The sequence below is a fragment of the Gossypium arboreum genome, chromosome 11, assembly GCF_025698485.1.
Source record: "Gossypium arboreum isolate Shixiya-1 chromosome 11, ASM2569848v2, whole genome shotgun sequence".
Lineage (NCBI taxonomy): Eukaryota > Viridiplantae > Streptophyta > Magnoliopsida > Malvales > Malvaceae > Gossypium > Gossypium arboreum.
In genome coordinates this window covers 110730945-110753782 of record NC_069080.1, presented here as the reverse complement: position 1 = coordinate 110753782, position 22838 = coordinate 110730945, and the positions used below count along the sequence as shown (strand labels likewise).

The 22838-nt window shown below is 33.3% G+C and overlaps 1 non-coding gene across 1 annotated transcript; it reads left to right on the top strand.

Moving 5' to 3' along the window:
- The first annotated feature begins 10365 nt into the window (after nucleotides 1-10365).
- Nucleotides 10366-10472, top strand: LOC128284425 (small nucleolar RNA R71). Its single transcript, XR_008274852.1, has one exon. It is a non-coding gene; the product is annotated as a small nucleolar RNA R71 (small nucleolar RNA).
- Nucleotides 10473-22838: the final 12366 nt, after the last annotated feature.

Sequence of the window (22838 nt, the reverse complement as noted above, 5' to 3'; positions counted from 1 at the left end):
ACATTCGCCATTCGGCTTTACCACAGATACATATCACACATATATTTCACATTCGCCATTCGGCTTTACCACATATACATTTCACACATATATTTCACATTAGCCATTCGGCTTTACCACATATACATATCACACATATATTTCACATTCGCCATTCGGCTTTACCACATATACATATCTCGTATGTATTTCACATTCGCCATTCGGCTTTACCATATATACATTTCACACATATATTTCACATTAGCCATTCGGGTTTACCACATATACATATCACACATATATTTCACATTCACCATTCGGCTTTACCACATATACATATCACACATATATATTTATCTTGCACATCAATTTTAGCCATAGCTTATAAGCAACTCAAATAGTTTGATCAATGTTTACAACAAATTCACATATTCACCACAAGCTGTTTTCCTGAGCAATAGTCACTAAATTATTTATAACTGGAGTTACAAAACTCAAAATCAATTTCCGTTAATTTTCCCTGAACATAGACTCATATATCTTCCATCCATAAAATTTTCATAATTTTAGGTTTGGCCAATCAATACCAGATTTTTCTTAAAGTTTCCCCTGTTTCACTGTTTGACTAATCTGACCACTCTTCACTATGAATCAAATTTTTCATTGTACAGAATTCATAATGTGTTCTATTTGATTTCATATGAAACTAGACTCATTAAGGAGTCTAAGCATATAAATCTTATCTTATAACCATTTTTTTACAAATTATAATGATTTTCCAAAAACAGATTGGGGATTTTGGAGTCATTCTGACACTGTCCCACGCAACTTTAAATATCTCTTTATAGGAAATTTCTTTGCTTCCACGGTCTCTTTTATAAGAAACTAGACCAACTAATCTTTGATTACATATTTTATTCAGCCTATAATTCCACACCAACAATTTATAGTGATTTTCTAAAATCACATTACTGCTGCTGTCCAAGCAAATTATTACAATTTGCTCTTAAATTCCCAAGTCCGAACACTTATGAACTTACCATTTGAGTTTAAGACATATCATGGCCATATCATATCTTATTAAATCAACTCATTATGTCCTATTATGATTGAATCTACTCAACGTTTAATCACTTAAAACTTACCTCGGAAGTGGTCGACGACTAGATATCCACGGCTATTCGTTTACTTTCTCTTTTCCCTTATCCGACTTTGATCCTCTAGGCTCTTGAGCTAAATCAAACAATTTACTTCCCAATCAAACACAATCACACGGCATCCATATACATTTTAGAACCATTCTTAACATATTTACTACTCATTTACAAACAAAATACTCATATCACATTTATAAAACTATCTTTCATAAACACTATGTATAAATATGCATTTCTTCACTATTTACTAAGTCAAGCCAAACCACATGATTTATTAATCGTTGATATATATATATATATATATATATATATATATATATATATATATATATACAGCATTAACAACTTCACTTAAGCTTAAGTATAAAATTTGGTCTTACCAAATTTTGCACATTTTACCAAAATAATAACTACCAATTTTACACATAAGTGCGAATCAAATCATACCATAGTTACAATATCACTTGACTAATGAAATATCCAAAATATCAATCTATCATTTACCAAATTCATAAACCACATATAAGGCACATTTTAAACTCAAGCATGTAACTTAACAACTTAACCATTAGTTGCGAACCACAAACAAAACATATCATAGGCATGTAAAACATATTTTACCAATTGATAGCCAAATACAAATATACAATCCTTTACCATTTTCAAAATACATATGCATGGCCAACCTTTTAACCATATATTCGGTCATAAAATTTATTCTTTAATAATTCAACCAATTTCACAATTTAAATCAAAACTAATTGCATCATTTATAACCGTACCTAAATGAACATCAAATAGTATACAAAACATATTCATACGTTAATATCTCAAACCTTACCTTAACAACCAATATGCAAGATATCACATATACATAACTTAGCTTATGAAAGCATATGTATTATATCATAAACACATCTTTTACCAATTACCTCACTTAAGCCAAATTTTATAATCAACCACAAAAAATATACCACAAATCATACTTCCAAAATGAGCTACTTCCATGGCCGATTATATTTCATCATTAACATATCTCATTTTCGAATCATATAATCGACATCACAAACACATCACCAAAACACAAATCATACCTATCATATAACAAGCATAACAAAATAAACCAACCATGTCAAATATAACCATAATTTGATCAAACCTTGAAACCGAACTTAACAAAATAAACAAGCCATTGAATGATTAGAACTCGAACTAACCACCTTCTTTTACATAATTTTCCAAGAATTTCAAGATACTTACCTCTTCCTAATCCTCATCCAAACCGAACATGAAGCAAGAGAACTCCTTTCTTCTTCCTTTGAATTTTCGGTCAAGAAGAACAAAGAGGATGAAGCCTTTTTTTTTTTTTTTTTCTTCTAGGTACGGCAAAGGGGGAGCAAGGATGAAACAACTTTGGTTTCTCCTCCCACTCCCCTCATATTTTATTGTTCTTCCCACAACATGTTATCACAAATTGTTTTTAATATGTTTTACCCATCACATTTTGTCTATCCTCAATGTCATGGCCGGCCATTACTTCTTAAGTGGGGGAATTGACATGCAAGTCCACCCTTTTGATTTCATGCACTAATTGATCCTTATAGATTTACCTATCACATTTCAAAAGTGTCACACATAAGTCCTATTAACTAAATTCACATGCAATTAACTAAATCAAAGCTTAAAACTTTCACACATTCATATTCACATATTTTAGACAATAATTATCATATTCAAATAATTTAGTGACTCGGTTTAGCGGTCCCGAAACCGCTTTCCGACTAGGGTCACTTTAGGGGTGTCACAATTTTGTTTCCCACTTTAGCATCTAAATAGTTTCTATTAGAATGAAGAAGTTTTTCATTCTTCAAATTCTTCAAGGTATCAATTCCAAAATAGATATCATTAATCCAACTTTTTTCCCAATGACTAGAAATGGCATAATTGAAATAAAATAATAATAGAGTTATCGGTCAATAGCTCACCCAAACATGAAACAATGTCCAAAGGGAATCAGGATGGATTTGAAAGTTTCCATACTCCTATCATAGGTCACAAGTTCAATGGAAACAAATATATTCCACAGTCCCAATAGGTTAAAATGTTCATTTATGGTCGAGGAAGAATATTTTTAGCTAAATAATATTTCTTGATACACTTCTGTGCCCCTTGTTTATTGAATAAAATGTTATTAGCCCTTCAAAGAAAAAAAATTAAAGTGAAATTTTGTCAGTAATACCAAATAAGCAATCTGGACTTGCAGGTTGTGATCTGAAATGATTTGCTAAATAACTTTCAACATATCATTCACTAGATGTATGTTTTTCAAAGCACAAGATCTTAGGACACAGATAAACTGCCTTTACGCTTAGATAATTTGAACCTCCATGCCCTTATCTAACCATTCATTCATCCCTCTCGACAATTCGTCATGTCTTGAATATGATATTATACATCTTGAATGTGCAGGAAAGTGGTTATATATATATATATATGTAATGACCCGAATTTTACCGTTACCAGAAAAATGTATTTTTTGAGTCTCCTTTTCTGAAAAATGGATTCGTAAATATTTATTAAAAATATTTACGAAGTTAAGTAAGTGACTAATTTAAAGTTTAATGAAGTGAATTGACTTAAATTAAGAATAATTAGATAAAAGGATTAAATTGAATTAAGAGTGAAAGTTTAATTATAGAATAAAGAAAAGTAAAGGGACTAAATAGGCAAATAAGCCAAAAGGAGTGTCAAGTGTATGGTAAAAATAAAATACATGTGTAATTAATATAATACATACATTTGTAATACATGTATGTATTTACTTATTTTTAAGTAAATAATTAATGTATTTATTATTATTAAATTGATATTATATGATAAATAAATTAAATATAAGACAAGTGTATGGAAAAATACTTTATATGTGTACCAATAGTATTCATACACTTGTAATATACATATATGTTTTCTTATTATATAAGTATAATATATATATATTATTAAAATTAAAGTAAATAAAAGGAAATAAAAGAAAGAAATAGAATGAAAAGAAACAGAATGTGGAGCGAAATAGGGGAAGGAAGAAAGAAAAGAGAAAAGAAAGAAGAAAGAAGAAAAGAGAAAATTAAAAGTTTGAAGTTTGGAAGTTTAATAGGTAAGTCAATTTAGCCCTTTTTACTTAATTTTGATGTTTTAGAAGCTTTAGAATAAGGTTTTGATGAAGTTAAGTTGATATTTTGAAAGATAGTTAATTATTAAACATTGTTCATGTTGAACAAAAAGATGAATTAAGGGCTAAATTGATAGGAATTCAAGTTAGAAGTGAAATAAGGATTAAATTGTAAGAAATTCATAAGTTTTATGTTGTAGGGGTTAATTTGAGAAAATTTCGAAATTAATGAGATAAGCTGAAAATTTAATAGTTAAATTTGAGATTGGATGGAATTTGAATAGAAATGGAGAATGAATTAAGTTAGTAAAGTGAATGAATTAGTTAGGACCTAATTGGAAATAAGGTGTAAATTGAATAGAAATTCAATTAATTGTTATAATGAGTGCTGAAAGTTAATGGTATAATTATTTTAATTTCCGTAGCTAACGTTGTCTCGGAAAATCTCGGTTAAGCGAGGACAAGGGAAAGGCAAGGCAAAGACAATGGGAGTTAGCTTGGAAACTACGGTTTGTATTTCTATAAACTGAATTTAATAATTATTTGTTGAATTTATTATTTAATATGAATGGTAAATATTATTATTATTATCATTATCATGGTATTGAATTGAATAAAAATTCATGAATTATTAGTGATTATTGATATTGAATTGAATATGTGAATAGTATGTGAATATTGAATGGAAAATTGAAAATGTATATTGCATTGAAATTGATTTGCATGTGGATTGATATGGAAAAATGTATTAAATTTAATTGAAATTAAATTACAAATGAAATTGAAAATTTGAAAGTTTACTGAAATCCCTATTAATTGTATCGGACTAGTCGGATATATTTGGCATGCCATATGATTGAAAGTGTTCAGGGATATTCCAACTGTGTGTCGATGAGACACTATAAGTGTCGACTACTGTGACTGTTCCGGATTCATTCCAAAGAGGTACTCTGTACCTGTCTGTTACTGTTACTGTTCCAGATTTGTTCCGATGAGGTACTTTGTGTACCGCTACTGTTACTGTTATTGTTACCCTTACGGTGTATTTCGGCTTCGGCCGATGAAGCACTGTATACTATCCCTAGTGTGTGGGTTGGATCCGTGTATCCGTCGAGGTTCGAGTCATGTTAATAGGGGTAATGAAAAGTATTAAAGACTGCCTGCTACTGAATAAATGAATATTACTGATTAACCGATTATTACTGTTGACTGACTAGTACTGAACGATAAAGATCAATTGGTTGTTACCAAAGAATATTGATTGTTATTGAAATGAGATAGTACAGAATATTGAATGAAAGGTGGATAATCAAGGATATCAAAGAATGAATGTTATTAATTTATTATTTATTAACTGTTATGTCTATAAAGACTGCTTGATTGTATAACAGATGAAGATTACTGTATAGTAATAAAAGTATATTGAAGATCGATTAATAAGGTTTTAAGGCTAAATAATGAAGAGTAAATGGTTGAAATATTAGGATTCTAAAGTTAATGCTCAAAGTCTAAGAATACATGAATGTTAACTACTAATGAAAATAAATGATATATTAATTAATGAATGATGGAATGAAAGATACAATGGATAATGAAGGTAGACCAAATTAAATTGTAAGGTATATATGTTATGAGATTAAATTAAATGATGAAGTATAGAGACTATAAAGTTAAAATTTAAAGCTCGAATATATATATGAATGACAAGTATTATTTAATGAATTACAAGTTTACTATGATTATTATATGACTTAAGTAAATGTTAAATTCTTTATACTATTCAGTAATTTTGTTTATAGAAATACCACTGAGTTTATACTCAGCGTACGGTTTGTTTCCGCGCGCAGGTTAGGTTAAAGACAGATCGTCGAATCAGCATCTTAAGCTGGTCCCGAACTCAAAAGGGTAAAGGATGTTAATTATTGGTAATGGCATGTACCTATGATGTCTTAAGTGTGTTATATTGGATTGTGATTGTAATAGTGAATTAAGTAAATTGATAATTGATAAGTGTTTAAAAGTCAGTGTTGCACACGGGTTGAGGACACGGGCGTGTCTCAAGCCACACGGGCATGTTAATTTAGCCATATGGGCGTGTGGTACTGTTTTCAAAGAGGAAATTCTGAAATTGTACGAAAAAAATTTTCTAAGCCTCCGATCGAACCCCGATTGGATTTAAATGTATATAGTAAGCACGATGGGCCCATTAAGGATATAATAAGATTCATATCAAGTAACATTACTCAAATATTTCCGTTTCAAGTGTTAAAGGACTGTAAAGATCAATAATGCTCTGTAATCCTGTTCCAGCGACGGGACGGCGTTATGGGGTGTTACAATATATATATATATATAAGAAATAACTTAGAGAGACATAGCAAATCAATTTTTATATTATTCAACTCATTCATGTATTTCGCTTTATTCTAAGTTGAAATGTCTAGCCATTTGATTGTGAAAACTCTTCTTTATTGATGATAAATAGAACAGAGAGAGGCTAGTTGGAACCATAAAAACTTCAATTCTATTTAAATATAAAAAAATTAATAGAAAGTATTAGTCAATGATTAATTTAATAAATATAATTAATTAAGAAATTTTAATTAAATAAGAATTTTAATTTTAATGGTAATAAAAACAATATAAATTTTATTTTAATAAAAATTAAATAATTTAAATTTTATCATAAACTAACTTTTTTAAGTCATAAGAAACCAACTCATTCTATCAATTTAAATACGAAATAATGAATAAACTAGTCCACATTTAATTTAATTTAAAAGAATTTTATTTTAATAAGGATATTAATGTTAATAATAATATATTTTATTTTAATTTAAAAGATTGAATAACTAAATTTTTAAAAAAATTCAAGAATAAATATTTCATTCACTATCTCTAATACGCACATTTATGTATAATTTGATGGGAAGAGGAAAAAGCCTGAGAAATTGCAAAGGGTTTATATAATTTTGAAGGGTGTATAGATGATTCTTGAATTTTGTTTGTAAAAAGTAGTTGTAGTTGAGAAACTAATGAGATAATACTATGTTAGATCCCAATCAGTTTTCAAAAACGGAAAAAGACAACAAAAAAATTAATACAAGATTCATTTCCCTAAATGAAGGTCTAAAATCTAAACTTCGAACTAAAAATAAATTGCAATTGCAAGACTCCATAATGTATGACGAAAATAATATTACGAGAGGCTATAACAAGCTAAGGTACATGAGAAACCTCTTTATTTTTCTTTCAACTAAATTCAAAGTGAAAAGTTAAACATCATCCAAACACTTGGAACTATAGAAGGGCCAATGGTGGTAGGATGGGCAGCTATAAGCGTAATTAATTTGAGAATTCATTTAAAATAGGCAAATAGAGCAGAGAAATCATGAAATAAAAAAAAATATTCAAAGGAGATAGAGAGAAAAGAGTAAACAAACGTAAAAAGAAGGAACTTGGGGCATCAAAATCGGTGTTGTAGGTGGCGCACGGGCGTGGGGGTAGGGCGTGTGGAGTTGCAGCTGCGTTAGGGATTTTTGGGGAGGGAGATGATGAATAGTGATGGGTTTTTATAGATTTTGGGGCACAAGGCCATGGGACACGCCCATGTGTTTCGCGAATTTTGAATTTGGGCGTGTTTGACATTCGGCCTACGCCCGTGTTGCTCGGGTGTGTGAGTGCACACGGTTGGGTCGCACGACCGTGTCTCACTTTTTTCACTTCTCCCATGCCCGTGTTAACTTGACAGGTTCACCCACGGATGATGGGCACGGACGTGCGGTTTCGTCCACGGTTTCAAAGCACGGGTGTGTCGAACGCCCGTGTTGTTTTGGCAGGTTCGCCCACGGCCATGTCGCACGGCCGTGGCGACTTTATCGCTTCTCGTATTGGAAAAATTTTGCCCTATTTTTGCACGGCCTAAGGCACACCCCTGTGCTTGGCTGTGTGGTATTTAGAGAGTCTATGTACCATGATTCGGTTAGTACGTTAGATGTTAAAAACTCAAATTTAAAGAAATTAATACTGTTAGTGCTCGGGTTGCCTCCCGAGAAGCGCTTATTTATAGTCTAAGCTCGATGTACTTCTCTGGTGCGTCATCATGGTGAATCGAGGAGTTTACACTCCTTATCCCTACTATCAATTTTATCAACATAATGTTTAAGACGAGTACCATTTACCTTGAACGTGCCAAATTTGGAATGGTTTACCTCGACCGTACCGTATGGAAAAATACTAATTACCGTAAGAGGGGTTTCTTCATTTGGTTTAGAAGTGGCGATTTGAGGATCTGCTGTATCGAGTAGTACTTTGTCTCCAACTTTAAGTTGATTTTTGGAGGAATTAAGCTCCTCATGGCGTGGTTTTGGTTTATCGTGTTTTCTCGATTTATGTGTCTGCCATTCATCTAGCTCTTCGATTTGTAACCTTCGTTCTTTATGGATAGGTTCTTTGTTGTTTCTTGGCTTATGTATGTTCTTCGAACTTGTTTTCTGCATAGAAGGTTGCACTATATGGTTACTTTTAGCCAAATGATTTGTATAGTCACCTTCAATTTTTGATGTGTTATTCGAATTACAGGCTTGAAGGGTGATTGTTTAGTCTCCCACACGAAGTGTGAGTTCATTGTGCCAATGTCAATAATTGTTCTGGCAATTGCTAAAAAGGGCCTTCCTAAAATTAAGGGGACGTTGCTATCCTCCTCTATGTCTAGAACAACGAAATCAATTGGGAATATAAATTTGTTGATTTTAACGAGTACATCTTCAGTAATACCCCTAAGAAATCTGATAGTTTTATCTGCTAATTGAATGCTTATCCTAGTTTGTTTGGGTTTCCCTAGACCTAGTTGCTTAAATAATTTGTAAGGCGTAACATTGATACTAGCCCTAAATCAGCCAACGCATTATTAAAATCTAAACTACCAATTAAACAAGGAATTGTAAAACTCTTTGGATCTTCTAGTTTGTTAGGTAGCTTATTCTGTAGAATGGCTGAGCAGACCGCGTTCAGCTCCACATGCGATGCTTCATCTAACTTCCGTTTATTTGCCAGAAGCTCCTTTAAAAACTTGACTGTGTTTGGCATTTGCAAAAGGGCTTCAATAAACGGTAAGTTAATATGTAGTTTCTTTAGAAGTTTAAGGAATTTACCAAATTGTTCGTCTAAGTGGTCTTTCCTTGTTGCATTGGGGTATGGCACGTGAGGTTTATATTCTGTAATCACCGGCTTTGGCTTATTGTGGCCGACCTCATCCTTACCTATGCTTACCCCCGTTTCTGGCCTTGGTTCTACAACTAACCCTTCCTCATCTTGAATGGCAATCGCGTTGAGTTGCTCCCTTGGGTTAGATTCAGTGTTGCTTGGTAGGCTACCTTGTGGTCATTCGGAAATCAACTTGGCGAGCTGTCCAATCTGAGTTTTGAGCCCCTGGATTGATGCTTGTTGTTTTTGAGTGCTGTCTCGGTATTCTAAAAATGAGTTTTTGACACTGAGATGAATTTTGTTAGCATCACCTCAAGGTTCGATTTTTTCTCTTGTTGGTAGGGTGGTTGTTGGAAGCCTGGAGGTGGTGGTCTCTAATTCCCTTGGCCTGCCCATGAAAAATTAGGGTGGTTCCTCCAACCTGCATTGCAAGTATTGCTATAGGGATTGTTTTGAGATCGAGGATTGTTACCCATGTAATTTAACCATTTGTTCTCCATGTTGTGGCCATAAGGTGGGTATTCTGAACTGCTTGATCTGCCTCCACTTGCTTCCCATTGCATTACTAGGTGAACCTGTGAAGAACTAAGGAAACCATCAATTTTCTTATTCAAGAGTTCTACCTGATTAGAGAGCATGGTGATTGTATCGATGTTATAAACGCCGGCTATTTTCGTTAGATTTGTCCTCATGACTTGCCACTGATAGTTATTCAATGACATCTCCTCTATAAATTTATAGGCATCTTCAGGTGTCTTATTATTGATGGTTCCACCAGCAGCTACGTCAACCATTTGTCGAGTCGAAGGATTCAGGCCATTATGAATGGTTTGAACCTGTAGCCAAAGCGGTAACCCATGGTGAGGGCATCTTTTTAAGAGGTCCTTGTATCTCTCCCATGGATCGTAGAGTATTTCTAAATCCATTTGCACAAAGGAAGAAATATCATCACGTAATTTAGCTGTTTATCTAGTGAAAAATATTTTAATAAAAACTTTTCGATCATTTGTTCCCAAGTAGTGATTGACCCCCGTGGCAACGAGTTCAACCACTATTTAGCTTTGTTTCTTAATGAAAAAGGGAATAACCGAAGACGAATGGCGTCATCAGAAACACCATTAATTTTAAATGTATCCCATAGTTCCAAAAAGTTTGCCAAGTGAGCATTGGGATCCTTGTCCTGCAAACCATCAAACTGAACAAACTGTTGTATCATTTGAATTGTGTTAGGTTTCAGTTCAAAAGTATTTGCGGCTACAGCCAGTCTAACTATACTCGATTCAGTTCCTGTTAAAGAAGGTTTAGCATAATCATACATAGTACGCAGAGCAGGATTCTGATTAACAGCAATCGCAGGAGGTAGCAGATTTTCTTGGTTTTCATCCATCTCCTCGGTTATGGTTGAAGTATCGTCCTCTTGCTCGTCCTCTGTGTATCTTAGGCTTCACCTTATTTCTCTCCAGTTTCTGCAAACTGTGCAGTCGATCTCACCATAAAAAAGTAGTGGTCCTGACGGGTTTCTTCTGGTCATAAACTAGAAAAGCCTGTCAGAAGGAAATAAGAGAAAAATTAGAAAAGAAAATAAAAATTTTAATTGTAATAAAAGTAAAGTGGCTAAAGTAATAAAAATCGAGTTTTCCTAATATCCTAGTTCCCCGACAACGGCGCCAAAAACTTGATGCCTGATATAAGTAACAGGTTTTAAAGATTTATAAATGAAACATTCTTGAGACTAACTTATTATCACGATTAAGGCAAGTGTACCTATCGAACAGCAATATAGTTCAGCAAGACCGGATTGTCGAACCCAAAGGAACTACGAGTACTAGTATTTACTTCCTTTTTATTATCTAGCCTAAAATTTAATAGGTTTGGTTGTCTAAACTAATTACTAACTAAGAATGCACAGAAAGAAAAACTTAGGAAAATACTTTTGGGAAAATTCGATTGATTGAGACAATACCTAAGGACAAATCCACCTAGACTTCACTTGTTATTTGACTCTGAATCAGACGATTTATTCATTTGACTTGATTCGTAGAAATCCCTAAGTTATATTATTATCTCTCTCGAGACTAATAACGTCTAACCCTAGGTTGAATAATTGAAATCTCTTTCTAATTAACACCTTAGAATTGCATTAACTCGATCTATGGATTCCCTTATTAGGTTTCACCCTAATACGACAAAATCTTGTCACCCTATCTCTAGGCGCGCAATCAACTCCGCTTAATTATGACAAATTTACTCTTAGATAGGGTTTGTTCCTCCTCTGAATAAGAGCTTAACTTGAATCAATATCCTGGAATATCAAAACAAGAATTAAGAGCACATAATTAAGAACAAGTCAAATATTTATCACACAATTCAGATAATAATAACAAGATCTGTCTTAGGTTTCATTCCCCTTAGGTATTGAGGGGTTAGTTCATACTTATGAAAGAAAACATCTCAAAAGCATAAAGATAACAAAACATAAAAAAACCCAAAACTCCAGAAGGAACTTGAAGGGAGATCTCCAGTCTTGATGATGAATCTGACTCTTGAGATGGGTCAATCGACTTTCCTTGAATAATTTCTTGCTTCCTACTCTGCATCCCCCCTGTCCTAAGTTCCTTCTCAAGTGTTTAAATAAGCTTTGGAATGCCTAAGAGCCCTCAAAATTGGCCTTTTCAGAATTGGACTAAACTTGGGTTCGGTAGGGACACGCCCGTGTGTGATTACTGAAGGCTGTGCTCAAGGCTATTAAATGGGCACGAGCATGTGATCCACCCGTGTAAGTCGTGCTTTGATCCTGCCAAATTGACACGCTCGTGTGAGGAAGTCCAGGCCGTGTTGTTTTCCCATGTGGGTCTATTTTCTCCTTTTTCGGCCCGTTTCTCTCTCTTTTTACTCTCCTATGCTCTCCTAAGTATAAAACATGAAATTAAAGGATTGCGAGCATCGAATTCACCAAATCTAAGGAGAAACCATCCATAAATGTGTTAGGCATGGGGTAAAAATATGTATAAATTACGGTTTATCAGCTAGGTAATAGGGGCTTAGAGTACCCAACACTACTTCCAACAGGTGCCATTTTCCTTGGGGTAATGGTTATTATTCCCTCAACTTCCCTAGCAAACAAAAATGCTTCCACCATAGGTTGTGGGTTTAATAGCCTTAGGTATTGCCTTACCTCTATCTTTAAGCTTTTAATGGAAACACCTAAAGCGTAGCTTTTTGGAAGATGTATCTAGTTCAGTAAACTCACAAATTGGTCATGGTATGCATCAATAGTACTTGTTTGTTTAAGTGATACTAACTCGGTCATAGGGCCTAAGTAGGTTGCAGAACCAAACCTCTCCTTGATTCCTTGTGCATAAGTTTCCCATGGTATCCATCTTATCATTTATTGCTTCTTTCCAAAAAAAAGAGTCTTGAGATTTCATTGCCTCTTCAAATGTGATATGATTAGATTTTGTATTATAACAATATGGTATCTTATTGCATGTACTTTCACCTTTTCCTTCTACAAGAAACATAGTGAAATCTAGTCCAAAATCTAAGACCTTTTTAATCATTTTACTTCTTCTTAATTCTTGACAAGATTCATCATTATTATCAATTTTTTCTAATGGAATATCATTCTCATTTGAAGAACGGATCAATTGTTGTGGTTGTAAATGTCTTGAAATAGAATTAAATCTATCTTCATCAAAAATAACATCTCTTGATTCAATAACAATATTAATTGAAATTGGATCATTTGGTTCAATTATCATGAACCTATATGCCTTGGTATTATTTGCATTTCCTATAAATATGCATTTAATTCCTTTTTCACCAACTTTTTATGTTTAGATGTTGGAAATTTGACAATAGCTTTACAACCCCAAATCTTCAAATAATTAAGGTTTGGTTTCCTTTTTTTTTTTCCATTGTTCATAGAGGTTATTTTAGTTTACTTATTAGAAACTTTAATCAATATATGACAAGCCATAGAACAGCTTCTCCCCAAAAACCTTGTGCAAGACCTGAATATGATAACATTGAATTTACCATTTTAGTCAAGACTCTATTTTTCTTTTTAGCTACACTGTTTTGTTGTGGTGCATAAGGGGCTGAAACTTGGTGGACAATTTCAATGGATTCAAAATAACTTGGATTATAGTATTCACCATCTCTATCCGATTTTAAGCATTTGATAAAATATTCACACTCAAGTTCAACTTTAGATTTATAAACTTTAAATTTATCAAGCGCTTCATCTTTTGAATGCAATAAATATACATAGAAATATCTAGAACAATCATCAATAAAAGTATAACAAAATATTTCTTTCCACCTAATGTAAGAGTATTATGCATGTCACATAAATTATTATGTATCAAATCTAGCAACTTTGTTTTCCTTTTAATCTTAGGGAAAGGATTTCTTGTAATTTTAGTTAGCATACATGTATTGTATTTTTCAATATTATTATTAAAAATAGGAATCAAATCTAACTTATGCATGTCATTCAATTTTATATAATGCCATAAACAAAAGATTCAACCATATAAGTAGAAATAATATTTTTATTCTTATTAATAATATTGAGTTTGAACATACTCTCATACATATACCCTTTCCCTATAAATTTCCTCCCTTAAACAGAATAAACTTATCTGCCTCAAAACAACTTTGAAACCAAACTTATTTGATAGACTTTTAGTCACTAAATTCTTCCTAACTTCTGGTACACAATATACATCAGTCAAGGCTAAAATATTTCTAGAACTGAATTGTAGTTCAACAGACCCTTTACTTTTGATTGTTGCGGTGGAAGGATGTCCCATGTACAAGGCATTGTCATTTTCACGTTGTGTGAATTTTGTGAACATGCTTTTGTCTTTACACACATGTTTTGTTGCTCCTGCATCAATCCACCATGCATTATCATCTCGTGTCATATTAATTCAGATATCATTACAATGAACTTTTCATTATTATCAGCCTTAGAAGATGATTTCTTCTTTAAAAATTGGTATTCATTCTTGAAATGTCTCGGCTTACCACAATGATAACATGGACCCTTTCTATTTCTTTTTGAACATAGGTGCAATATCAGTCTGTTTGAACTTTCTCTTGGATGGTTTAGCATTTTGTACTTCCTCTGTAACATGCACTTTGGTATTTTTAGAATCTAAATTTTGATCTTTCTTTTGATAATCTTCTTTAATACGAAGATGATTTGCCAAAGCATCAAGAGATATTTGATCTTTCCTATGTTTTAGACTTCTTTTAAAGTCTTTCCAAAATGGAGGAAGTTTGTCTATTTTGGAGGATACAACAATCATTTCATCCATTTCATATCATATTGCTTAAATTGATTCACCATTTTTTCAATATCACGAAATTGTTCCATAACAAAATGACCATCAACCATTTGATAATTATTGAAACGAATGACAAGAAATTTATTTCTTAAAGCATCTTCAGTCATGTATCTTGTCTCCAATTTGAATGTTGATTTGAGTGTTGTGATGACAGTTTATTTGGTTCCTGATCCGCCATTATCTTCGAAAGAGAGATTAGTGGGGAAAAGCCATGTTGGCTCAAGGAGGTAGATCATAATAACAAGGGTAGAAGTGGAGGATGACTTTAATTTTGTGGAAGGGGACATCACAAGATCAATCATAAATGGCATTCCTTATATTGATTTCTCAAAGAGAGTTCTACATTTCTTGCTCCAAGAAATGGGTACTACAGTAGTGATTAAGCTCTTAGGTTGGAACATTGGGTATACGTCTCTCCAAAATAGGGTTTCTAATATTTGGAGACCTTCTATGCCATTCCAACTTATGGACATCGAGAATGGTTATTTCTTGGCTAAGTTTCATAATAACAATTATTTTGAAAAGGTGCTCTCTCAAAACCCTTGGATCATTTATGGAAAATACTTGATAGTGCAATCATGGACCATAGATTTTAACCCTGCACAACCCTTTCCAAACATTGTAATGTCTTAGATCCGTCTTCTAGGGCTTCTGAAGCATTTGAATAAACAAAAGATTTTATGGGAGATTGGAGAGATGGTGGGGAAAGTCGCAAAACTAGACTTTAATATCGATAATGGAGCATGCGACCATTTAATGTTGATCTAGATAAACTATTGGTTTCCCATTTCTTGTTTAATGGAATACTCTAACGAGTTGAGTATGAGTATTTTCCAACAATCTGTTTCTCGTGTGGACTATATGAACATGTAAAGGAAATATGTTCAAATATAAAACCTTGTCCAAAGGCAAATGGTGGTGTGCCTCCAGGTGGTGGAGAATCTCTGACAGTTGATGTGGTGATGGTCGCTGATGATAGAGTGAAGGAAATATACGTATACAGACCATGGATGCTAGCTGAGAGGAAGCCAAGGTTACCTTTAGGGATGCCCAGAGAAACGTAACTACAAATTAGGGGATATGATTGTTGATTCCTGATTTAATATGTCGGTCACCTTTAATGCAAAGGAGAAAGGAAATGGAGCGAGGAGTGAGGATTCTACGAAGGTAGGCATCAAAGGGAAGGGGGTCACAGACGGGGATAGGGTTAGTGGTTATAAGTAGTTTTTTTGTCTCGTTCGAACGAGGTTTGGGTAGACCACTTTAGTGGGCAAAGGGAATAGGAATAAGATAATGGGGTCCAAAGATGGAATGTTGCCTGACTGCGGGGGCTTAACTATGCGGGAGATTGGGGTAAGCTCAAAGGCCAAAGGACGGAAGCCAGCCCAAGAGAATGAGTTGGGGTCTGTAAACTTGGTTAAGTTGGCCAAGTAATCGAAGGCTTCTAGGCTCAATTGTGTTGTGGAGGGCCAAGGTGCATCGGTTCGAACTGGAAATGCCTAATTGGAGACTCCCTAAGATGCATCCACTATTTTCATTTCTGTAGTTTCCAGAAAAGACCCAAGTGAGTTTAGTAGTGCAACTAGAGATCAGCCTTTTGAAGGTAATAGCTATGTGACAATTACTCTCTTTAGTCAAACTTTTCAAGATCCATTGGAGGTTGCGGTGACATTGAAAGAAGGTGTACTTGACCCAACAAAGCACTCGACAATTATTTTTAAGGAAAATGATCACCCGAATCTGATTGAGTTAGGGTGTGTTCTCCATTGCTTTTGGGATGAACTTTTTCTAAAAAAAGTGTTTTTCTCTTAAAAGCAATGAAGAACACATATCATTGGGGCAACTTTTTTAACTTTTGGAATGAGCTTTTTTAGAGATGAAAAAGCAGTAAATTTTAGCTTTTTCAGCCAAAAAGCACTTTTGGCTGTTATTTTACCTTTTTAACCTTACTTTTTGACTTAAAATGTGTTTGATGCTATTATTTTGTGTTCTCTTTCTTGGTTATTTAATATGAGTTTTACAAATGTATTAAAAGCATTAATTAAAAAATTTTTTTAAATAATACAATTGTGTCAATATCTAATTACAAATATTTAATTATTATATTTAAATATTTAAATATAGTTTATATATTCTAATTAAATTTAATAAATAATTAATATTAATTACTTAGAAATATTTAAAATTAATATTATATATTAAAAATATTAACAATAAGTTATAAGAAATTATTTTTTTATATTTTTACTAAAATATCATAATATTAACTAATTTGAACATTATTTAAATACATATTTGTTACTTTATAATATCATGTCTAAAATGGACATTTTACTTTTCAAAAGCACTTTTTGACAGCAATATCAAACACTTAAATTTTTTTAAAGCACTTCTCAAAAGCACTTTTCCACATCACTTTTCAAAAGCACTTTTCAAAAGCAATGAAGAACTGGCCCTTAGTGGACGATGACTGAACGGACGTGTTGGGAAACTATGATTTGATTTCTAAAGGGCAGATTTTTGAAGGAAAAGTTGGCATCGGCAGAAATGGAAGAAAGCTTAAAAAGACAATACAAGATCAGGGGAGCCATTTCAAGATGTTAGGCAGCTTTCGAGTGTTCCTATCAAAATTGGTAAACAACATGGTTGAACTTATCTCTTTTCAGATTGGAAAGAAAGGTTATATAGGAGGACTGAAGGTGGTTGAAAAACAACTAGAAGTCAAAGATGTCATTCGACATTAAACGTAGGTTTTTCTTTACCTTTTATTCTATATAGATTTGCATTTTTCTGTTTTCTCATGGAACTGTCAAGGGTGTGTGAGTGCAAAATTTCCCCATATTTTCTGGGAACGCCAATTTTGGATTGTTGAGTTGTAGACTTGATAGGTTTTTGTTTGAGCATATGTGTTTTTGGTACAATCTTATTTGGGTTTTTGTTAAGATCTAGTTATAAATTAACTAAAGGCAACGAATAATTATGGTAGTATTTTCCTAAAAATTACAATGTTGGTCACATTAATGTGGTGAGTGAGTTTTGCACGCCAACCATGTGTAAGTTATTGTAAGAGCTGTAAGCTTTATAAGTAAATCTATTATTGTGGGGGTTCTTCCCTTCTCTTCCATTACATTATTTTTACTCTAGTAACCAGTCTAAGAAAGAGTTCTTTCTTAGAAAAAGACCAACAAGTTTTCAATTTATAAGAAAAAGTCTATTATGGGCTAAAGATATGAAATGTGAACAAAAGTGAATCATCAAAGAGTCGAGGTAAGTTTAGTAACTTTCAAAGGTAAGTTAAATTTTGTTAAAGCAATGTGTAGTTGTATGAATATAGTATGTGTGTAAGCATGTATTAATTGAATAATTTTGAATACTATGTTACGATTCATTTACCTATTTATTCTTATAATGCTTACTAAGCCTTCATCAGCTTAACGCATTTACTTTAAGGTGTAGGTACTGTAACACCCCGTAGCCGAGACCGTTACCGGAGTCGAACACGAGGTGCTAACCGACTAATTCATTTACTCTCACAGTCAATTAAAAATTTTCCAGACAATCGCTAACTGCATCACTGTCACCTTAAAATCATAACTTGAGTTCCATAACTCAAAAATCAGATTCGTAATTTTTCCCGAAACTAGACTCATATGTCCATCTACATATTTTTTCTTAGAATTTTGGTCAGGCCAATTAGTACAGTTTATTAGTTAAAGTCTCCCTATTCCAGGGTTCGACTACACTGACCTTCATGCATTACGAATTGGATATCTCCCTGTACAGGGATTCAATACTGATGCCGTTTGTTTCTATAGAAACTAGACTCAAAAAGGAATCTATACATATATGGCATGACTTCTAAATGTCTATGGTTAATTTATAATGAATTTCCAAATTCAGATCAGGGGATCCAGAAACCGTTCTGGCCCTGTCTCACAAAAACTTTAACATCTCATAATATAATGTTCATATGAAAGTTTCGTTACTTTCATATGAAAATAGATTCATCGAGGTTCGATTACATAATTTATTCGCTATTTAATTCCATTCCTACTATTTTTAGATATTTTTCAACTCCACATCACTACTGCTGCCAGCATTTATTTTTAAGGTAAACTTTACCTATTTCATGATCCTCCATGGATCAACTAGAGTTTGTCATACATATACCAAAAGTGATCATGAATAACCATTCCCATGACTAACCGTTACCAACATTTCCATACCTCTCGATGGACGACATACAAAATGATTACAATGCTATGATCAAAGTATACTTAAAGCCATTTTCGCATGGCTTATATACATTAACCAAAATATCCTCCCGCTACTAGTCTATTCTATACATGCCATAAGATAATCCAAAACATAGCAGTACCAAATAGTGGATGGTGATAGTGTGACTAGTTGCTGACGATCCCCGAGCCTGTAGCTTCCAAATGAGATCTATAAAACAGAGGAAACAAAGTAAACGGAGTAAGCATTACAATGCTTAGTAAGTTTTAAGCAGTGTCAACAGATAACAACCAAATTATAACATAGTTGTTCGTATTTTTATTTCACTCCTCTTTCGGGCATACCATCCCTTTACCGAATATGCACATCTCAACATATCAGTGAGGCAAATAAACTTTCACATAAAAGTGAGCTCATGTGACATAGATATATTGTATAATTTCACATAACCTCTCACACTGATCCGATGTCACATACTCATAGGAATAGTCTCATGGATTGCTCTCGTATGCATCACATAACTACCTTATGATTTAGTTCAAATCAAGCTCACATATAAACTTGGAGTACATACCTGTTTAACCTTTCGCACTGAATATATATTTATAAGCAATTCTTATTACGAAGTCTTATAGCTTTAACCTCTACTCGGATTATCGGCGAGACCTTTAGCTCAGACGAAATCTCCACATCAAGTCATCGGGTCTTACCGGACATACTCTCCACACGTAGTCATCGGGTCATTAGAGCTCGGATATAGTACGAGCACGAAGCCTACGGTCATTAATCGGTGATAATATTCTCGCATAAAGCCTGCGGGGTTTTAACCCGGATATAGTACTAACACAATTGCCCTTCGGGACTTATCACATTTATACACTTCCACATCCATCACGTTGGCCACTAGGCCTTATCACATATATACACACTTTCACATTCATCACATTGGCCATTAGGCCTTATCACATATATACACACTTTCACATTCATCACATCGGCCATTAGGCCTTATCACATATATATATCTCATACATATTTCATATTTTTCTTGTACATCAATTTCAGCAATAGCTTATAAGCAACTCAAATAGTTTCATCAAAGTTTACAACAAAATCACATATTCACTACATGCAGTTTTCCTGAGCAACAGTCACTAAATTGTTTATAACTGGAGCTACAAAACTCAAAATCAATTGCCGTTAATTTTCCCCGAATATAGACTCACGTATCTTTCATCCATAAAATTTTCAGAATTTTAGGTGTGGCCAATCAATACCAGATTTTTCTTAAAGTTTCCCCTGTTTCACTGTTTGACTAATCTGACCACTCTTCACTACAAATCAAATTTCTCATTGTAGAGAATTCAAAATGTGTTCTATTTGATTTCATTTAAAACTAGACTCATTAAGGAGTCTAAGCATATAAATCTTATCTTATAACCATTTTTGTACAAATTATAATGATTTCCCAAAAATAGAACAGGGGATTTCGGAGTCATTCTGACACTGTCCCACACAACTTTAAATATCTCTTTATAGGAAATTTCTTTGCTTCCACGGTCTCTTTTATAAGAAACTAGACCAACTAAGCTTTGATTACATATTTTATTCAGCCTATAATTCCACACTAACAATTTATAGTGATTTTCTAAAATCACATTACTGCTGCTGTCCAAGCAAATTATCACAATTTGCTCTTAGATTTCCAAGTCCAAACACTTATGAACTTACCATTTGGGTTTAAGACATATCATGGCCACATCATATCTTATTAAATCAACTCATTATGTCCTATTATGATTGAATTTACTCAACGATTAATCGCTTAAAACTTACCTCGGAAGTGGTTGAAGACTAGATATCCACGGCTATCTGTTTACTTTCTCTTTTCCCTTATCCGACTTTGATCCTCTAGGCTCTTGAGCTAAATCAAACAATTTACTTCCCAATCAAACACAATCACACGGCATCCATATACATTTTAGAACCATTCTTAACATATTTACTAGTCAAGCATGTAACTTAACAACTTAACCATTAGTTGCCGAACCACAAACAAAACATATTCATACGTCAATATCTCAAACCTTACCATAACAACCAATATGCAAGATATCACATATACATAACTTAGCTTATGAGAACATATGTATTACATCATAAACACATCTTTTACCAATTACCTCACTTAAGCCAAATTTTTATAATCAACCACAAAGAAAAATATACCACAAATCACACTTACAAAATGAGCTACCTCCATGGCCGATTATACTTCATCATTAACATATCTCATTTTCGAATCATATAATCAACATTTGTTCAAGACATCAAACCTCTTTAATTTCGGCTATGACTAATATAAACATTCACAAATCATATTCTTAGGAAGACCGATTTCTTTCCATAACACATTCATCATCAATACATAGATGAAACAATCAAAATCCCTTCCTTTATACCCTAGCCGAATGCTCCAATCATCGATCAAAATTACAAATTTTAGCATGGGCTAAGTAAGAACCATGATTATTTACCTAAAACAAGTTAAAAATTTCACCATTTGACATAATATACTAACCTTCTTAATGACTCAAGTGACCAAAAATTCTTCCCCTCCTTTGTTTCTTCTATTCGGCCATGTTGAACAACCAAGAAAGAATTTTGTTTCTCCTCCCCTTTCTCTAGTCACGGCAATGGGGGAACATGGATGAGACAACTTTGTTCTCATCACCCCTCCCATCCATTTCTTTATTACTAACCCTTTGTTTTATTCTTTCTCCCATAACACACTAACACAACATGTTTCCAACATGTTTCACCCCATAACATTTTGTCCATCCTCATGCTCATGGCCGGCCACTACATATTAGGGGGGGAAAATTGACATGCAAGTCCTCCCTTTTGACTACATGCACTATTAGATCCTTGTAGATTAGCCTATCACATTTCAAAAGTGTCACACAAGTCCTTTTGACTAAATTCACATGCAATTTACTAAATCGAAGCTTAAAATTTTCGCACATTCATATTCACATATTTTAGACCCTAAATATCACATCCAAATAATTTGGTGACTCGGTTTAGCGGTCCTGAAACCGCTTTCCGACTAGGGTCACTTTAGGGCTGTCACAGGTACAGTTAGACTTGAAGAGCTAAAGTCAGGCTAAGAGATCTTCCATCTCATCACATCCTCAAGAGCTACATGAGTAGGTACTATATTTTAAGTTAAAATGACATGCACATTGGCAGACCAAATGTGTTCACAAGTGTTAGAAACTAAAATCCAAAATCTTTAAACTCTATCTATTTTGGTTTTTATTTGAAGGATTTTGGTTCTATATGAAATGAAATATTAAGGTTATAAGTATGTCTACAAATGTGGTTTGTTAATGTGATATTTGTGATTGATTTGGAGTTATTTTAAGTAGTTTAAATGCATCTTGAATTGTTCTTAAATGTTGAGTTGAATCCAATATATTGTTGGGGGTTTTAGTGAACTTTTATGTAACTCCCTAAACTCGGCCTAGACGTCATGGCCTAATCTGGCGACATCACATAGAATTGAATTTTGAAATTGAATTACCAAGTCAAAACCGTTCTCGTTTATTATCTTCTATTTATCTTTTATCAAATTCAAAATCATTTTCTCATTAATTTAGTTCATTCAAAACCTATTTTGCAGCGGAAGCTTTCAAAACCATGATGTTTACAGAAAATCGTTTGCTTTTA